The sequence below is a fragment of the Saimiri boliviensis genome, chromosome 11 (assembly GCF_048565385.1).
Source record: "Saimiri boliviensis isolate mSaiBol1 chromosome 11, mSaiBol1.pri, whole genome shotgun sequence".
Classification (NCBI taxonomy): domain Eukaryota; kingdom Metazoa; phylum Chordata; class Mammalia; order Primates; family Cebidae; genus Saimiri; species Saimiri boliviensis.
The window spans coordinates 25,355,506-25,367,712 of NC_133459.1; the positions used below are offsets into that span (position 1 = coordinate 25,355,506).

General features: G+C 48.3%; 1 pseudogene; it reads left to right on the forward strand.

The window, feature by feature from the left end:
• The first annotated feature begins 10,817 nt into the window (after positions 1-10,817).
• On the forward strand, positions 10,818-11,237 carry LOC120366063 (small ribosomal subunit protein eS24-like; annotated as a pseudogene).
• Positions 11,238-12,207: the final 970 nt, after the last annotated feature.

Here is a 12,207-nt window from a genome sequence, read left to right on the forward strand (position 1 = left end):
TTGCCCAGGTTGGAGTGCAATGGCGCGATCTCGGCTCACCGCAACCTCTGCCTCCTGGGTTCAGGCAATTCTCCTGCCTCAACCTCCTGAGTAGCTGGGATTACAGGCATGCGCCACCATGCCCAGCTAATGTTTTGTATTTTTAGTAGAGGCGGGGTTTCACCATGTTGACCAGGATGGTCTCGATCTCTTGACCTTGTGATCCACCCGCCTCGGCCTCCCAAAGTGCTAGGATTACAGGCTTGAGCCACTGCACCTGGCGGCTTCCTTTCTTTTTTTTTTTTTTGAGACAGAGTTTCACTCTTGTTACCCAGGCTGGAGTGCAATGGCGCGATCTCGGCTCACCGCAACCTCCGCCTCCTGGGTTCAGGCAATTCTCCTGCCTCAGCCTCCTGAGTAGCTGGGATTACAGGCACGCGCCACCATGCCCAGCTAATGTTTTGTATTTTTAGTAGAGACGGGGTTTCACCATGTTGATCAGGATGGTCTCGATCTCTTGACCTTGTGATCCGCCCGCCTTGGCCTCCCAAAGTGCTAGGATTACAGGCTTGAGCCACCGCACCCGGTCAGCTTCATTTCTTTTAATTTTTTTCTTTTCTTTCTTTCTTTTTTTTTTTTTTTGAGACGGAGTGTCGCTCTTGTTACCCAGGCTGGAGTGCAATGGCGCGATCTTGGCTCACCGCAACCTCCGCCTCCTGGGTTCAGGCAATTCTCCTGTCTCAGCCTCCTGAGTAGCTGGGATTACAGGCATGAGCCACCATGCCCAGCTAATTTTTAGTATTTTTAGTAGAGACGGGGTTTCACCGTGTTGACCAGGATGGTCTCGATCTCTCAACCTCGTGATCCACCCGCCTCGGCCTCCCAAAGTGATGGGATTACAGGCTTGAGCCACCGCGCCCGGCCTTCTTTTCTTTTTTTGAGGCAGAGTCTTGCTCTGTCACCCAGGCTGGAGTGCAGTGGCACAATCTCAGCTCACTGCAACCTCCACCTCTCAGGTTTAAGCAGCTCTCCTGCTTCAGCCTCCTGAGTAGCTGGAACTACAGGCACGTGCCACCACGCCTGGCTAATTCTTTTGTATTTTTAAAAAATAGAGACAGGATTTCACTGTGTTGGGCAGGATGGTCTTGATCTCCTGACCTTGTGATCGGTATGCCTTGGCCTCCCAAAGTGCTGGGATTACAGGTGTGCGCCACCATGCCTGGCCCACAGGGTTTCATTCTATGTCCTCATGTAACTCTTAAGAAAATCAGGAGTCCATTTGGATTCCCTGGGTGGACTAAATGCAGGTGGAGCTCAGGGGATCTGGTGGAGGCAGTGACGGTGGAGGGAGGGGTCAAGCACCCAGGGCCTCAGGTCATCTGTGTCTATCCCCTGAGGCAGGCTCTGGGCAGCCCTCCCTAAGGAGGCAGCTCTGTCTCCAGGGCCTGGATGGTGAGGATGACCCAGCCTTTGCACCCCTGCCCTTACACACTGCAATCACTCCAAAGCTTGCTGGAATCATCAGAGGCTGCCAGTGTCTACAGCATATCGAGCTGCCCTTATGGAGCCTGGGACCAGCCCCAGGAAGCCAATCTCAGCTCAAGAGCCAGGATTTTAGTGCAAAGCTGTAGGTACCCTGTTCTGTAAACCACAGTTTTTCTGAGAAACAGCTAGTGTCTTTGGTAAGCTGGTGGACCCTGGGGAGATGGAACACCTGACATGTGGCGCCTGGGGACCACGTGACCAGAGCTGAGTGCTGTCTGACCTCGCCACAAAGTCAGGTGTGCCCAGCAGTTTCTGTCATCAAGGGGAGAAGGCACATGTGGGTGAGGCCTGAGCGCAGGCATGACCTGAAGCCCAGCTGAGACTCCCATCAGGTGGCTGCTTCCCCAGAGTCCCTTCTCCAGCTTCCCAAAGCCCCTGCCTCTGCCCATACCTTGGGCACAGGAACCTAAGACCGACTGAACACTCGAGCCTGTGCCATGCAGAGAGACCTGGTAGATGCCAGCAGAAAGATTGGCAAAGACTAGATTTCCTGGGCAGAAGTGCTGACAGATGCAAGGGGTCCTGGATGAGGCTGGAGGCAGCAGGGAGCAGCGTTCTACTTGTCATCGCTGGGTGTGAGAATGACCTTGGGCAGTGGAGTGGGGCATGAATATTTTGAGCTGCTGCCAGCTGGTGGCGGAGTGTGGGCCTGCATGGAGGCCTCCACCCCTCGGCTCCCATCTCCCTTCGTGGGAAGCTGAGTTCAGGCACTGCCCCTCCTGCAGGGACAGGGAGTCACTGGTTCCAGCTTGCTGGTTGCCAGGCAACCCAGGATGAGCCTTCGAGGTCATTCCTCAGACAACTCGGAGCTCACTCCACAGCCTGGGAACAGATGGTTCCGCAGCAGCCAGCCCCAGCTAGAAATGGGTTGCAGAGGCACCACTGCCCGTCTCCACTGGCAAGAGGGAGGAGTGGGCCTGCAACAGTCCAGGGTGGATGCCAGCGGAAAGACTGGTGAAGACTGGATCTCCTGGGCAGAAGCACTGACAAGCACGTGGGGTCCTGTGTGAAGGGCTGCACTTTGTGTGAAAGGAAAGGTGGCCTGAGGTCCTGGCTCTGCTTGGGCCAGGGCAGTGGCAGGTGGCCTTGTTAGGTGGGCCAGTCTTGGGAGTGGGTGATGGGGAAGTTGGTGACACAAAGGCGCTGGCTCAACAACTATGTGGCGGGACTCTCAGAAAGGGCCCAGATCACAAGAGAATGCTTGACCCGAGTGACCGTTCACCAAAGCCCTCCCCCTCAAAAGAGGCTGTTAACAGGTGACACCTGTGGGTGCCACCATCTTCCCTTTCTCTATTGTCAGGACCTGGACAAAATTCAAGATGTTCCAACCACACGTAGACCTTACATTTGATACTTCCAATTGCAATGAGACTTGAATTTTAGAATAAGAGATACAGACTGGGCGCGGTTGCTCATGCCTGTAATCTCAGCACTTTGGGAGGTCGAGGTGGGTGGATCACCTGAGGTCAGGAGCTCAACACCAGCCTGGCTAACATGGCGAAACCCTGTGTCTACTAAAAATACAAAAATTAGCTGGGTGTGGTGGCACACTCCTATAGTCCCAGCTACTTGGGAGGCTAAGACAGGAGAATCGCTTGAACCTGGGAGGCGAAGGTTGCAGTGAGCTGAGATCACGCCATGGCACTCCAGCTACAGGGTTTTGCCTGGTCCATTATCCTGCTTTAATAATGCCAAGCAACAGCTGATCATTATTCCCTGGGGACAGAACTGGTCACCACTAGTTTGTGACTCTATCTCATTTGAAGTGGCATCCAGGGTGATATCCCAGACTTTGTTTTATCTATCTTGAAGCACAATGAGCTAACAGAAATGTTAACTAGCAAGCCAGCTTTATTTCTATTTTTCCAGGACAAGGATAAATTCCCTTAAGAATTTCACAGACATCACATGTTTTCTTTCCCCTTGTTGCAATATGTGTAATTGATCTCCTGGTATAACTTACTTAATAGTTATAGTTTGTTAATTCCATCTGCTTCCCAAGAGGAGGCCATATTGTTACCTGGTGATGTCCTGGGTTCTGTGAGTCTCCCATAAGCTGCAGCTGGTCAGCAAATGGTCAGTGGTCAGTGGGCCCACGAACAAAGTGGTCATGGGGGCAGGCATGGGGGCAGGCATGGAGGTTTTGCCCAGCCTCTCCAGTGTGAGCTTCCCTCACCAAATCCTACCTGGTTGCCATCACCTCTGAGTGGCCACACCTGAGCCCTTGTGGCTCAGCCAGCCAGCTGGCGGCTGCCTGATTACGCACTTTCCTTCATGGAAGACAGCAATTTGTCCTCCTGCGATGGATCCTCATTGTCGAGCTGTTCCTGCGTTTCCATTCTCCCTCTGCACCTCCAATGAGGGTCTCACTGAAGGCCACTGGTTGGGGGTCGTGCAGGGCATTGCCTCCCCGCGAGAAGCTCATGCTTCTGTGAAGACTGCAGAAGTGTAAAACAGTGGGCCAGGCCAGGCGCGGTGGCTCACACCTGTAATCCTGGCACTTTGGGAGGCCAAGGCAGGTGGATCACCTGAGGTCAGAAGTTCAAGACCAGCCTAGCCAACATGGTGAAAACTCGTCTCTACTAAAAATACAAAAATTAACCAGGTGTGGTGGCATACACTGTAGTCTCAGGTACTTGGGTAGCTGAGATGGGTGATTCACCTGAGCCTGTGAGGTCAAGGCTGCAGTGAGCCATGATCACATTACTGCACTCCAACCTGGGTGACAGAGGAAGACCTTATCTCATAAAAACAGGTGATGCTATTTCTCCTGGAGTCAATGTCCATGGGTCTGGGAGCCAGCACAGGGAGTGGCACATCCTTGGTCCCCAGGGGACAACTGGGTCCATCAGGAGGTTAAAAAATGATTCCTCTGAAGTGGAAGCGGAGACTGTCACCACCACTGAGAAAACAGATGATAATATAAGAATCATGGTGGTGTTGACCTTGAGTCTCAAAGGGGAATGGAGGCTGCTGTCGAGCAAAGACAGGGAGGATCTGGAGAGAGCCCAGGGTGGGGTGGGATCATCTGAGATGCATCCTGGTTCCTCCATGCCCAGTAACGAAGTCAATGGAGAAGTCCCACCCTTCATGGGCAAACACAGAAGTCTTCAGGTTCTTCCTGAATAAAAGTCTGTGTCGTGAAAGCTGCAGTGCTAGCTAAAGAAATGCAAAAGGAACTTCCAATAGGTAGAGCTGGAGAGACATGCTGCGCTCAGGACAAATAGGATGGGAAGCCCCTTCGTGGGGCCTGTGGAGGGACCTGGGGACTGGAACAGTCAGAGGGAGCCTGGCCAGCAGCCCCTCCTGGAGTCGCCCGTGACCCTGAGTCCTTCCAGCCTCTCTTTCTTCCTTTTCCAGCTCAAGGGGCCTGGCTCTCTCTGTAGAAAAGGACAGGGCTACCAGCCCTGGAGAATAGTTTGGTCTCATTCCTTCCTTCCAGAGATCCCTACTGCCTTGAGGAGGAGGCCCCACTGCCCCTTTTGGAAGTGGCACCGAGTGGTATCAGAGCCTGGGTCTGTCCTGCCTGGATTCCAGTCCCAGCACAATCACTAGGAGTGTGTGTGTGCACGAGTGTGCATGTGTGTTCCCGAGTGCTAGTTACTTAGCCTTTCTGTGGCCTTAGTTTCCTTCTTTATATATAAAGAGAGGAAAAAAAGGCCGGGCGCGGTGGCTCAAGCCTGTAATCCCAGCACTTTGGGAGGCCGAGGCGGGTGGATCACGAGGTCAAGAGATCGAGACCATCCTGGTCAACATGGTGAAACCCCGTCTCTACTAAAAATACTAAAAATTAGCTGGGCATGGTGGCGCGTGCCTGTAATCCCAGCTACTCAGGAGGCTGAGGCAGGAGAATTGCCTGAACCCAGGAGGCGGAGGTTGCGGTGAGCCGAGATCACGCCATTGCACTCCAGCCTGGGTAACAAGAGCGAAACTCCGTCTCAAAAAAAAAAAAAAAAAAGAGAAAAAAATCATCTTTTTTTTTGGGTCAGAGTCTCTCTCTGTGGCCCAGGCTGGAGTGCAGTGGCATGATCTTGGCTCACTGCAACCTCTGCCTCCCAGTTCAAGTGATTCTCCTGCCTCAACCTCCCGAGTAGCTGGGATTCCAGGTGTGTGCCACCATGCCCAGCTAATTTTGGTATTTTAGTAGATAAGAGGGTTTCACTGTGTTGGCCAGGCTTGTCTTGAACTCCTGACCTCAGGTAATCCACCCAGCTTGGCCTCCCAAAGTGCTAGGACTACAGGTGTGAGCCACCACACCCAGTCAGCAATTTTTCTTAGACTGGACACAGAAAGCAATAACCATTAAAAAATGATAAATTTGGCTGGGCACGGTGGCTCAAGCCTGTAATCCCAGCACTTTGGGAGGCCGAGGCGGGTGGATCACGAGGTCAAGAGATCAAGACCATCCTGGTCAGCATGGTGAAACCCTGTCTCTACTAAAAATACAAAAAATTAGCTGGGCATGGTGGCGCGTGCCTGTAATCCCAGCTACTCAGGAGGCTGAGGCAGGAGAATTGCCTGAACCCAGGAGGCGGAGGTTGCAGTGAGCCGAGATCGCGCCACTGCACTCCAGCCTGGGTAACAAGAGTGAAACTCCGTCTCAAAAAAAAAAAAAAAAAAAAGATAAATTTGACTTCATCATAATTTGAAACTCCTATTATCAAAAGTCATCATTAGGCTGGGCATGGTGGCTCACGCCTATAATCCCAGCACTTTGGGAAGCTGAGGCTGGCAGATTGCCTGAGGTCAGGAGTTCGAGAGCAGTCTAGTCAAAATGGTGAAACCCTGTCTCTATTAAAAATACAAAAATTAGCCAGTTGTGGTGGTACAATCTTTAATCCAGCTACTTGAGAGGCTGAGGCAGGGGAATTGCTTAAACCTAGGAGGTGGAGGTTGCAGTGAGCCAAGACTGTGTCACTTGCACTCCAGCCTGGGTGACAGAGCAAGACTTCGGCTCAAAAAAAAAAAAAAAAAAAAAAAAAAAAAAGTCATTATTAAGAAAATGAATAGACAAGCCACTTTGGAAGAAAATATTCACAAAGAATATATCTTGACAAATGATTTGTTTCCAGAACATAAAGAACTGTTTTAGGCCGGGTGCAGTGGCTCACACCTGTAATCCCAGCACTTTGGGAGGCTGAGGCAGGGAGGTGGATCACGAGGTCAGGAATTTGAGACCAGCCTGGTCAATATGGCGAAACCCCGTCTTTACTAAAAATACAAAAATTAGCCAGGTGTGGTGGTGCACACTTGTAAACCCAGCTACTCAGGAGGCTGAGGCAGGAGAATTGCCTGAACCCAGGAGGCGGAGGTTGCAGTGAGCCGAGATCGCGCCACTGCACTCCAGCCTGGGTAACAAGAGTGAAACTCCGTCTCAAAAAAAAAAAAAAAAAAAAGATAAATTTGACTTCATCATAATTTGAAACTCCTATTATCAAAAGTCATCATTAGGCTGGGCATGGTGGCTCACGCCTATAATCCCAGCACTTTGGGAAGCTGAGGCTGGCAGATTGCCTGAGGTCAGGAGTTCGAGAGCAGTCTAGTCAAAATGGTGAAACCCTGTCTCTATTAAAAATACAAAAATTAGCCAGTTGTGGTGGTACAATCTTTAATCCAGCTACTTGAGAGGCTGAGGCAGGGGAATTGCTTAAACCTAGGAGGTGGAGGTTGCAGTGAGCCAAGACTGTGTCACTTGCACTCCAGCCTGGGTGACAGAGCAAGACTTCGGCTCAAAAAAAAAAAAAAAAAGTCATTATTAAGAAAATGAATAGACAAGCCACTTTGGAAGAAAATATTCACAAAGAATATATCTTGACAAATGATTTGTTTCCAGAACATAAAGAACTGTTTTAGGCCGGGTGCAGTGGCTCACACCTGTAATCCCAGCACTTTGGGAGGCTGAGGCAGGGAGGTGGATCACGAGGTCAGGAATTTGAGACCAGCCTGGTCAATATGGCGAAACCCCGTCTTTACTAAAAATACAAAAATTAGCCAGGTGTGGTGGTGCACACTTGTAAACCCAGCTACTCAGGAGGCTGAGGCAGGAGAATTGCTTGAACCCAGGAGGCAGAGGTTGCAGTGAGCCAAGATCATGCCACTGCATTCCAGCCTGTGAAACAGAGCGAGACTCTGTCTCAAAAAAAAAAAAAAAGAATTTTTTTTTCCAAGAAATTTTTTTTTTTTTTATAGTCTTCCTCTGTTGCCCAGGCTGGAGTGCAGTGGCAGGATCTCAGCTCACTGCAGCTTCTGCCTCCTGGGATTAAGCAATTCTTGTGGCTCAGCCTTCTAATTACATGGCATTACAGAGGTGTGACGCCATGCCTGGCAAAATACATATTTGTATTTTTATTAGGTTGGTGCAAAAGGAATTGCGGTTTTTTCCCCCCCGTTTTCAAGCAAAGTAATAGTAGAGACACGGTTTTGCCATGTTGGCCAGGCTGGTCTCAAACTCCTGTCCTCAAGTGATCTGCCTACTTTACCCTCCCAAAGTGCTGAAATTACAGGTATGAGCTGCCACACCTGGCCAGAATATAAAGAACTTCTGCCGGGCGCGGTGGCTCAAGCCTGTAATCCCAGCACTTTGGGAGGCCGAGGCGGGTGGATCACGAGGTCGAGAGATCAAGACCATCCTGGTCAACATGGTGAAACCCCGTCTCTACTAAAAATACAAAACATTAGCTGGGCATGGTGGCACTTGCCTGTAATCCCAGCTACTCAGGAGGCTGAGGCAGGAGAATTGCTTGAACCCAGGAGGCGGAGGTTGCGGTGAGCCGAGATCGCGCCATTGCACTCCAGCCTGGGTAACAAGAGCGAAACTCCGTCTCAAAAAAAAAAAAAAAAAAAAAAAAAAAAGAACTTCTTTTTTTTTTCTTTGCACCGGCGTCATCTGCCATTTGGTGTTTTATCGGAGAAGAAGCAAAGAACTTCTAAGACTCAATAATAAAAAGCCAAACACCCAATTTTAAAATGAGTAAAAGATTTGAACAGACCCTTCACAAAGAAAGATATGTTCACAGCCAATAAATATAAGATAAAATGTTCAATATCATCAAGGAAATGCAAATTCAAACCCCAATGAGATGCTGTGGAATGAAATGACCCATCAGAATGGCTAAAAATGAAGACTGTCAACAGCAAGTGTGTCCAAGACAAAGATCAGCTGAAACTCATACATTGTTGGTAGGAGGTTAAGTTTTCCTTCCTTCTTTCCTTCCTTCCTCCTTCCTTCCCTCGTTTGCTCTTTTTCTCCTCTTTTCTCCCCTCACTTTCCTTTTTTTTTTTTTGAGACGGAGTTTCACTCTTGTTGCCCAGGCTGGAGTGCAATGGCGCGATCTCGGCTCACCGCAACCTCCGCCTCCTGGGTTCAGGCAATTCTCCTGTCTCAGCCTCCTGAGTAGCTGGGATTACAGGCACGCGCCACCATGCCCAGCTAATTTTTTGTATTTTTAGTAGAGACGGGGTTTCACCATGTTGACCAGGTTGGTCTTGATCTCTCGACCTCGTGATCCACCCGCCTCGGCCTCCCAAAGTGCTGGGATTACAGGCTTGAGCCACCGCGCCCGGCCTCTCCCCTCACTTTCTATCCTCTTCTTCCCTTCCCCTCGCCTTCTTTTTCTCTGCTCCTTCTCCTTCCTGCTTTCTCTCTTTCTCTTTTAGAAATGGGATCTTACTAGCTGGGCGTGGTGGCTCATGCCTGTAATCACAGCACTCAGAGGCTGAGGCGGGTGGATCACCTGAGGCCAGGATTTTGAGACCAGCCTGACCAACATGGCGAAACCTCGTCCCTACCAAAAATACAAAAATAAGCCGGGGTGGCAATAGGGAGAGACAAAGCAAGACAAAAGTTACCATTTTATGTAACCTAGTCATGGAAGTGACATTGCATTACCTTTGCCATATTCTATTGGTTAGAAACAAATCCCTCATCCCGCCCACACTTAAGGGCAGGGGCTTATGCAAAGGGTTGTTAACAAGAGGCAATGATCACTGGGGATCACGGAGTCTGCCCACTTTGTGAGTAAAGGAATTGAATCAGTAGTCAAGCATCTTCCCGTAAAGAAAACTCCACCCATGCCTGCTCAGTTCTGCCAAGTGTTAAAGTAACAATTCTGATCTTACATAAATCTTTGTCCTCATTTCCAATTATTCCTTTAGAATGGGGAAATTAATGAGGCAAAGCTCTTGACAAATGCTGCTGATTTCTTTTCCAGGAATGTTGTATTAATTTACACTCCTATTATTTTCTGTGCCTAAACTTTCCAACATTTTATTATGAAAATTTTCAAACATACAGAAAAATGAAGATACTGTGTAATAAATGCACATACACCTAGATTCTACAGTTGTTAATATTTTTCTCTATTTGCTTTATCATAGAGATATCCCTCTATTGATTCATCAACACATTTTTTAGTTATTTTCCAGAGATAGGTTTTGCCTATTCTATAACTTCATGCAATAAGTTTTTTATTTTTTAGACAGAGTCTTCCTCTGTTATCCAGGCTGGAGTGCAGTGGTGCAATCTTGGCTCACTGCAACCTCCGCCTCCCAGTTTAAAGCGATTCTCTTGCCTCAGCTACTCCTGAGTAGCTGGGATTACAGGCGTGATCCACAGTGCCTGGCCCTGCCTTCTTTCACTCAGCCTAATGTTTTTGAGACTTATTCACACTGCTGTCTGTATAGTAGTCCCTTCTGTTTTATTAATGAGTAGTATGCTATTGTTTGAATACAACAATGTTCTTCTCTTGATGAACAGCTGGGCTGTTTCCAATTTTGGACTGTAACAAAGCTGCTGTGAACCTTGTGCAAATCTTTTTGTGGATATATCTTTTCATTTCATTTCATTTCATTGCAGGTAAGTATCTGCAAGTGGAATTACTGGTCATAGGGTATTTAGTTTTATAAGAAACTACCAGAAAATTAAAAAAAAAAAAAAGAAAAAGAGAAAAGAAAAATTGGAAACTGCCATTGGGAGTCTGAGGCAGAAAGATCGCTTGAGCTCAGAAGTACAAGTACAGCCTGGGCAAAATAGTAAGACCCCATTTCTTTCTTTTGTTTTTTCTTTCTTTCTTTTTCTTTTTTTTTTTTTTTTGAGATGGAGTCTCACTCTGTCACCTGGGCTAGAGTGCAGTGGCACGATCTCAACTCACTGCAACCTCCCCCTCCTGGGTTCAAGCAGTTCTCCCAGGATCAAGCAATTCTCCTGTCACAGCCTCCCCAGTAGCTGGGACTATAGGCACAAACCACCATGCCCAGCTAATTAAAAAAAAATGTTGCTTTTCCTCCCCGGCTGTCTAAGGATAGGCCGCCATCATGAACGACACAGTAACTATCCGCACCAGAAAGTTCATGACCAACCGGCTACTTCAGAGGAAACAAATGGTCATTTATGTCCTTCATCCCAGGAAGGCAACAGCGCCTAAGACAGAAATTCGGGAAAAACTAGCCAAAATGTACAAGACCACACCGATGTCATCTTTGTATCTGGATTCAGAACTCATTTTGGTGGTGGCAAGACAACTGGCTTTGGCATGATTTATGATTCCCTGGATTATGCAAAGAAAAATGAACCCAAACATAGACTTGCAAGACATGGTCTGTATGAGAAGAAAAAGACCTCAAGAAAGCAACGAAAGGAACACAAGAACAGAATGAAGAAAGTCAGGGGGACTGCAAAGGCCAATGTTGGTGCTGGCAAAAAGCTGAAGGAATGAAGGTGCTGCAATCATGATATCTATGGCCGTTGTGGATTTTTCACAAGAAGCTTAACAAAGTAAAAACTTTCTTGTGGAAAAAGAAAACGTTGTAGAGATGGGGGTCCCACTATTTTGCCCAGGCTTCTATGGACTCTTTGATTGCACACTTTGATGAAGCAAGTGGCTGTACTGGAGAGGTTCATCCAGCAAGAAATAGAGGGTGTCCTCTGGCCAGTAGCCAGCTAGGAACTGAGGTCCACAGTGCAACAACCTTTTAATAACTGGATGCTGCCAACAACTGTGTGAACCTGAACGTGAGTCCTTCCCCAGTTGAGTCTTCAGATCACACTCCAGCCCTTACCAACAACTGCAATCTTGTAAGAGACCTTGACACAGAGCACCCAGCTAAGCCATGCCCAGACTCCTAACCCACAGAAACCATCAGGTAGCAAATGTGTGGTTTTTTGTTTGTTTGTTGAGACAGAGTCTCACTCTGTCACCCAGGTCACCCAGGCTGGAGTGCAATGATGCGAACTCAGCTCACTGCAACCTCTACCTCCCAGGTTCAAACAATTCTCTTGCCTCAACCTCCCAGTAGCTGGGCCTACAGGCACATGCCACCATGCCTGGTTAATTTTTTGTATTTTTAGTAGAGACAGGGTTTCACCATGTTAGCTAGGCTGGTCTTGATCTTATGACCTCGTGGTCCACCTGCTTTGGCCTCCCAAAGTGCTGGGATTACAGGTGTGAGCCACTGTGCCCTGACGTAAATGTGTGTTTTTAAGCAGCTGAGTTTCTGGTAATTTGTTATGTAGCAATAGCTAACTAGTGCAACTAGTTACAGAACTATTCAGGTATTTTGTTTCTGTTTGATTCAGTTTTGGAGAGTAATGGTTTTCTAGACATTTGTTCATTTTGCCTAATTTTTTTTTTTTCCTTCCTGAAATGGAGTTTCACTCTGTGGCCCAGGCTGGAGTACAGTGGTGTA